This window comes from Microcebus murinus, chromosome 17 (genome assembly GCF_040939455.1).
Source record: "Microcebus murinus isolate Inina chromosome 17, M.murinus_Inina_mat1.0, whole genome shotgun sequence".
Classification (NCBI taxonomy): domain Eukaryota; kingdom Metazoa; phylum Chordata; class Mammalia; order Primates; family Cheirogaleidae; genus Microcebus; species Microcebus murinus.
The window spans coordinates 18,541,651-18,548,312 of record NC_134120.1 but is presented as its reverse complement, the minus strand read 5'-3'; the positions used below and the strand labels follow the sequence as shown (position 1 = coordinate 18,548,312).

The 6,662-nt window shown below is 34.0% G+C and overlaps 1 protein-coding gene across 14 annotated transcripts in view; it reads right to left on the bottom strand.

Moving 5' to 3' along the window:
- Positions 1-1,186: 1,186 nt before the first annotated feature.
- The window catches only part of TCF4 (transcription factor 4), a 348,000-nt gene continuing 342,524 nt past the window's right edge, over positions 1,187-6,662 (bottom strand). For all 14 annotated transcript variants that reach the window (XM_012745438.3, XM_012745444.3, XM_012745439.3 and 11 more), the window contains one exon: positions 1,187-6,521. The gene's annotated coding sequence lies outside the window, so the exon portion shown is untranslated. The remainder of the gene's footprint in view (positions 6,522-6,662) is intronic.

Sequence of the window (6,662 nt, the reverse complement as noted above, 5' to 3'; positions counted from 1 at the left end):
CTAGCTGTGCCATTGAGTCTTCCTGGAGACTTGTGGATTTTCACTGCAGGCACATTTGTACATCAACCTTCTCGACTTAAATGATCTCTCAGGAATACCAAGCCACTCTGGCTCTTCTTGCCCTTCTAGTCCTTTTAAAACTGGCCATGTTTCTTTATAACACAGGCCATGACCAGTGAGAATGTGCACTTGTAACTAGTTTGAAGCAGAAGCGTGCCTTAGGGAAAAAGAGATCTTCTGGCTGGCAGAGCATGAAGAGTCTCAAGTGAAATTTAAATGTATGACCCTGGGGTGATGTGACTCTAAGAAGTGCAGTAGTTCTTTTTGTTTTCAAAGTCTTCCTTAAAGAGGCGTGCACATGAAATCTCTCAGGATATTCATCAAGAGAAAGGCAGTCTACAACTGAACCTGAGAATACAAATTTCATTCACTTGCTTTTAAATGAATGGATCCAATTATAAGACTAAAAATGATTCCCTATTTCAAGTCCTATGGATACTCTTCTCTGTTTCATTTCTAACATTACTGGGATCTTAACTTTTGGATAATATTTTGGTTTCTCCAGCAATTTAACTTCCCTTTGAAAGTGAACCAAGGTCTAAGTTTGATGTACCTTATTATGTGGTCCTTTAAAACAATGTTAATAGACTGTGTAAGAGACACTATAGGGGTACCCAGGTTCATGACCCCTTTTTAGTAGTGGTTATATGATCAAATATAATACTAAAAGACTAAATGCTTGTGGCTCTTTTATATATATTTAAAACACACAGTAAGAACATAAGAACATCTCAAATCATTTAGAAGGTAAAAGGGGGTTATCAACCAAAATCTTTGGAAATTTCATAAAATTTAAATATCTGCTAACAATCCAACCAAAAAGAAAAAAAAAATTCCCAACATTTGGCTATGGAGGGCACTTCACATGTGAACCAAATGGCGTTGTAACATTTTCCTTCAGGTAAACTAGTCACTAAATCCCATTAGAAAGAATACAAGAGCAATACTGGAGACATCCCCAAATACCACATACTCAATTAGAACATTCTGTTATGCTGTGCTCTTCTGCCGCGGGTTTCCCTTTACACTGCATACATCACATTTCTACAGTGCAATGTCGAAACAGCCTCCAAGTTTTGCAAAGTAGGTTGATGTCCATTCTACAAAAATATTAACTTACAGTACATAACACTGAATAACTTTAATCTGTACATATTTTCCTCCCGTAATAAGTGACACACGTCAGTTTGTACAAGTTAGAAAAAAAAAATCTGGTTGTTTACATCTGGATTAATAGTCAATAGAGGCAACCAGAAGTGACGGGGGTAGGGGGGTAGGGATAGTTTGAGAAAGTATAAATACAGTGTAATAGTAATTGTGGTTAACAATATTCAGCTTTTAACAAAGTGATACAAAATAAATCATCTTAGATTTTTGACTGAAAAGATCTAGTTGAGAATGTTCTGTCAAACAGCCGACCAACTGATCCAAAAGGTTAAGGCTGACTTGACTTAGCAACCTGCAGCACAACCAAAAACATTGGTGCAGTTCAGAGCTCTTCGAGTGCATAGCTTCAGTGTTACACGCACATTAATTATTTTCCTTCAATTAGTAAATCCTCTAGACAGTTTTTTGTTTTGCATGCATCCCGTTCCATTTTCATTAAGGGCATCTCTTCCTTGATCAATCATGTGCTTTGCTTTTCAATTTGTTTTTGTAATTTTTTTATTTTTATGTTTTGTTTGTTAAGCTGTCAATACCTCCAACACTTGGAAAATGAAGTATAGATGCAGTTTTACTTACAGAAGAGAATCATAGCTATATGGACAATGCAAAATGAAATGAAACAAGTGTCAGAAACAGTTTATAAAAATGGCACATTTATTGCTACAGAACGGTCATGTACATGACTTCATCGAATAACTACAGATGAGAAACAGGTAATGGCCTAGACCAAGCTGGGTTTATTTTTTGTCTTGAAGGAACTCCAGCACACAACCTGTTCAGACACTTCTACAAATCAGAAATACACCAAAAACATGAAAAAATCGAGGCACTCAGCCACACATTGAAAACAAGGTGTAACTGTTTTATCTTTTTTTTTTGAAATATTTTCCCTTTTTTTCTTTTTTTAACAATTTTTTTTTAGTTTTTAATGCTGCAGCTATGTGTACAGTCGCAAAAAATTTCCCCGCTGCGACCTACAACTAAAAAAAAAAAAAAAAGAAAAAAAAAAAAAGAAAAAAAAAACAAACAAAAAAAGCTACCATACAGTTTCATCTTGGTAACACATGGTAAAATAACATCTTTTAAATAGTAAAATAAAGTAACAAACTTTTACTCATAATGATTCCAAAAATCTACAAAGAAGAAATATTCAGAATCTGACAAGTTTTTTTTTTTGTAATATTCATGGTATAAAAGGATTGCTCCTGCGAAAAATAAGCCAAATATATTTTTTATTTTTAAATTTAGTTTTTTTTTTTCTACTAGGGTGTACTACAGTCTATTTTATAGCAAAAAGAGCACTAGACAAACAAAGCTTTATAACAAAAAGCCAGGCACTGATACATGGTAAATCTCTGCTTTTTTTTTTCTTATCTTCACTTAATTGCATCACAAGTAACAAGAATGAAAAAGGCCACAGTTCATATATTTTCACCATTACATATGTCTATAATACTTGAAATGAGTATGGCAAAACCAGCACTGCACAAAGATGAGTCCACTTCAAGTCCCATGAGAAAAAGCATGTCTCTAAAGAAAAACAAACAAAACCAAAGCAAAATAAAGAGAGGCCTAAAGGCCTTGGTGCCCCATTGTGTTGGAATTCATCATATTCCATCTTGACTTTTTTGCTTCCAGTCAGCCAGCAGACTAAATTTTTGTGCTTGTTTATGCTGAAATTGTTTCATTCCTGACTCAAGTTCACTTTTGGACACAGATCATATTCTGCCTGTTGGATGCAAAGATGAAAATCCTCTTAACCCCAAGTCTTGGTTCAACTCCCTCCCCACTCCCCAACCCCTCATCAAAATAAAGATCACAAATAAAAAAAAAATAATCAAGAAATAGGAAAAAGTGAAAAACAAAAAGGAATCGGAAGACTGAATCAGAACCAGTTGCACCACTGGGTGGACTGACAGTTGTATAAACATTAGTGTTCCTTGCAGCTACACAGAAGACAAATGGTAAAAAATTTCTAGATGAACAGATCCCTATTCTGCATATTCATAAATTACTTGAATGTGGAGGTGGATCAACTGTTCCAAGTTGCTTTTAAAGTCCAAGTTTCTTAAAGAGACCCCCAGCCTAAGTATCATCATATATATATATAGAGAGAGAGAGAGAGAGAGAGAGTGTGTAGTATATGGACCTTATGAAATTTTTGTATAGTACTTTAATCCTGTCTTCTGCTAAATTTCATTCGACAATCCAGTGCAGGATACCAATATCTTACCTGGGTTTGATAATTACAAAACAACAACAAGAAAAAAACACACTAAAAAGGCCACATTCCCTTTTTTTTTTTCTTTTTTAATGGGGATACAACCCAATTAATACGGATAGGTGCAGATCATGTTTCTCCACCAAGCAAAACGTAGCGAGCAGCTTTTGGTGGCCGTTAGAAAGTTTTTCTCTTATTTTCAAAGGGAGTTCAACAATAGAGGTATTACATTACCGAGTAATGAATACGTCAAAGCTGGTGAACAATAAATTGCAGCTTCTACTCCGTTTGAGTGAGAACAAAAGATAAAGCACCAATTTAAAAAATAATCAAAGGACTACAATTTAATTTTTTTGCTTTGTTTACAGATTTGAAAAACTTTAATTCAGCTCTATTAAGCACCTTTATGATAACATGTATCAAAAGTGCCATTCTTAAAATGTACATCAATGCAGGGAGTGTTTCCAGTTCCCCAAAGAGTAAACACCATATTTTCTTCTATACACTTATCCTGAATGTGATCAGAGTATACCTGCTTCCTATATAATATTATTCCTAGGGATACCCGCCTTGGTAGACTATACAAAATGAGTGCAGAATGTACCACTAAAAGGAAATCTTTAACATACTGAGGGAACAAGTACACATGGTTTTCATTATTCAGGGAGGAGGGGAGAGTATACATTATTGTCTTCCATGCCCTTCTTTGAGCGTCTTTGTTCATACATTTCACAGGAAAGCCCCCAAATAACTTTTCATGAAGTTTGATTTCTGCTATTCTCCTAAAGTTTTAATCCACCTCCACATTTTAGGAACTTATCAACAAATCAAAGTATTTTAGTTTTATCGCTACTGAACATATTTACAGTTTTCAACACACACACAGCTAATCAAAATGTTTATGGGTTTGTAAAAGATGACCACGTGGTAACTATCTTATTTGTTCTTACATTTTCAGAAATGAACATAAAATTCAGATTCTTGTAGCTCACTATTTCATTTAAATGAGACTTTTTTAAACCACACAGTTTAAAAAAACAAAAACTGATACAATGTATTAAAACACATAATAACAAGAGTCTACATGTAAAAATATAACTTTTACATACACAATTTCAAAATAATGATACGTTTGCCATTTGTTGCATAAAATTTACAAATGTAGTTCATTACTATATAACTGGCAAAACAGGAGAACAGATGGAACATTTAGACCATTTCAATGGATTTATGGCATTTACTCAGTGCTGATAGGTGGAAAAACTACTTGAACAGGGATTTTTTTTTCTTAATACATGCCAAGATTGTGTGGCTGTAAAAATAGAAACAAGTTAGAGACAAAAGGATGCTGACAAATACTTAACTAGGAGCACTATTTGTTTACTGCACTATACACCAAAGTCAATCATTATAAAGATTCACGATGGAAGTTGGTTCAATTGTGCCCAGACGTCAAAGCTAGCTATCTGATGAGTTGCTGTGCCGTAGCTTGATCTATGTTTCTATCAAATATGTTAAGTATAAACTTCATTCATACTGGCCAGAGAAATACTGCACTACCCCTCCTCAAAAAAGTGCAACTTAATGCTTTAGGACTTCTAAGGCTTGTTATAATGCTGCATGATGATTGAATATTGGCATTTTTCAGACAAAGGAGGAGGCAGTTAAGTCATCTACATTTTAGTAAACCCATTTTGAAAAAAAAAATCAAGAAAGCAAGAAAATCAATCAGCTCTGTCACACTACTTGCAATTTTCTCATTTGACGGTTTTTGAACTTTGTTTTTTTTGTTTTTGTTTTTTTCCAAAAATCTGACCATGTATTCAGAAATGCCTCACTGCACACTACTTCGGCTACACAGGTAGGTAACACTTTAATCATTTTGTTAAATCACAGCCACTTTGATTATGTTATGTTTCCGATGATATAAACATTGGAAGGCACAGTGGTAACATTGTAGCATTCTAACCTTGTACCTCTGAAAATCCCAGAATAGGGTCACAAATGCAACATTACAATTCAGACAAACTCTTTTTGCCATGTCTTGGTAATGCTGCTTGTAATATCTACACATGATGTGACTTTTAAGTCCTGTGTTCCCAAAAGACTGGAGAAACAACTTTCTACTTATTTACGAATGAGAAGCAACATCAGCGTTTCATCCTGCACTACCCCTCCGGAAGCAGAGTTGGCACTACAGGTTACAATAACAAATCGGGGAAAGGGACAGAAATAAGACCAAGAAAAGAAAAAAAAAAAAAAAAAAGAAAGAAAGAAAAGAAAGAAAAAAAAAGAAAAAAATCCATATTTACAGTAAAATCTTTCTTTTAAAAAAGTTAATCAGTACTATTTTTTTACAGGAGAAAAAAGTCTGAAACAAATGAACAAAAGCTTACCATAGTCACTAAATTTTTAATATATATTTATATATATATATTTATATATATATTTGTCATAGGTCTATAAGATCCATCTGTTCCTCCTACCCTAAGGAATGGCTAATGTCATCACTTCGTTGTCATCAGGACGTTTGCTGGTTTTGTTACTAGGGCAGCCGAGCTTCCCCTATTCAATATCCAGTAATTATAAACACTAGCTGACTTGAATACCAACAAAAACGTTCATGTAGTTTTCTTCAGAAGTACACTTTTTCATTATTGCAAGTTTACAATTTTTTAAATTAAATATTTTTTTCAGACTTACAAATTAATTATATTTTTTTTTTCCAAAAGAAGTTTAGGCACAAATGCATTGTTCCACAGTGTGGAAAGATTGCCGTTCAGTCTCTGGGCTGCGTCTCAGCCTGTACATACTGCTTTGCACATTCTGAATGATATGTTAAAGAAAGTTGTCCCTCAAGTTGCACTTTTTTCTTTCTTTTTTTTTTGTTTGTTTTTCTGTTTTTTGATAATTGGGAATGCTGAAACCTCTTGCGTCTGTGATTCGTAACTACTCAGACTTGTCTTATATTACAAAAAAGGGGGTTAAGGAGAAGTGTTTATGTGGGTTTAAGATAATACAGCTGTTAAGGAAGTGGTCTCTTGTTTTAATGAAGCAATGTGGCAACTTGGACCTGAGAAAGGAAAAAGAGAGAAAAATTAATTAGTACATTTATAATCGAAGTACTTTTTTTTCTAAAAGAACTCTTTTTCCAAGAAAGAGAATTATCTGTTAATTTGGGTAAAATTGGACTTTCATGGCTGATGCACCAGTG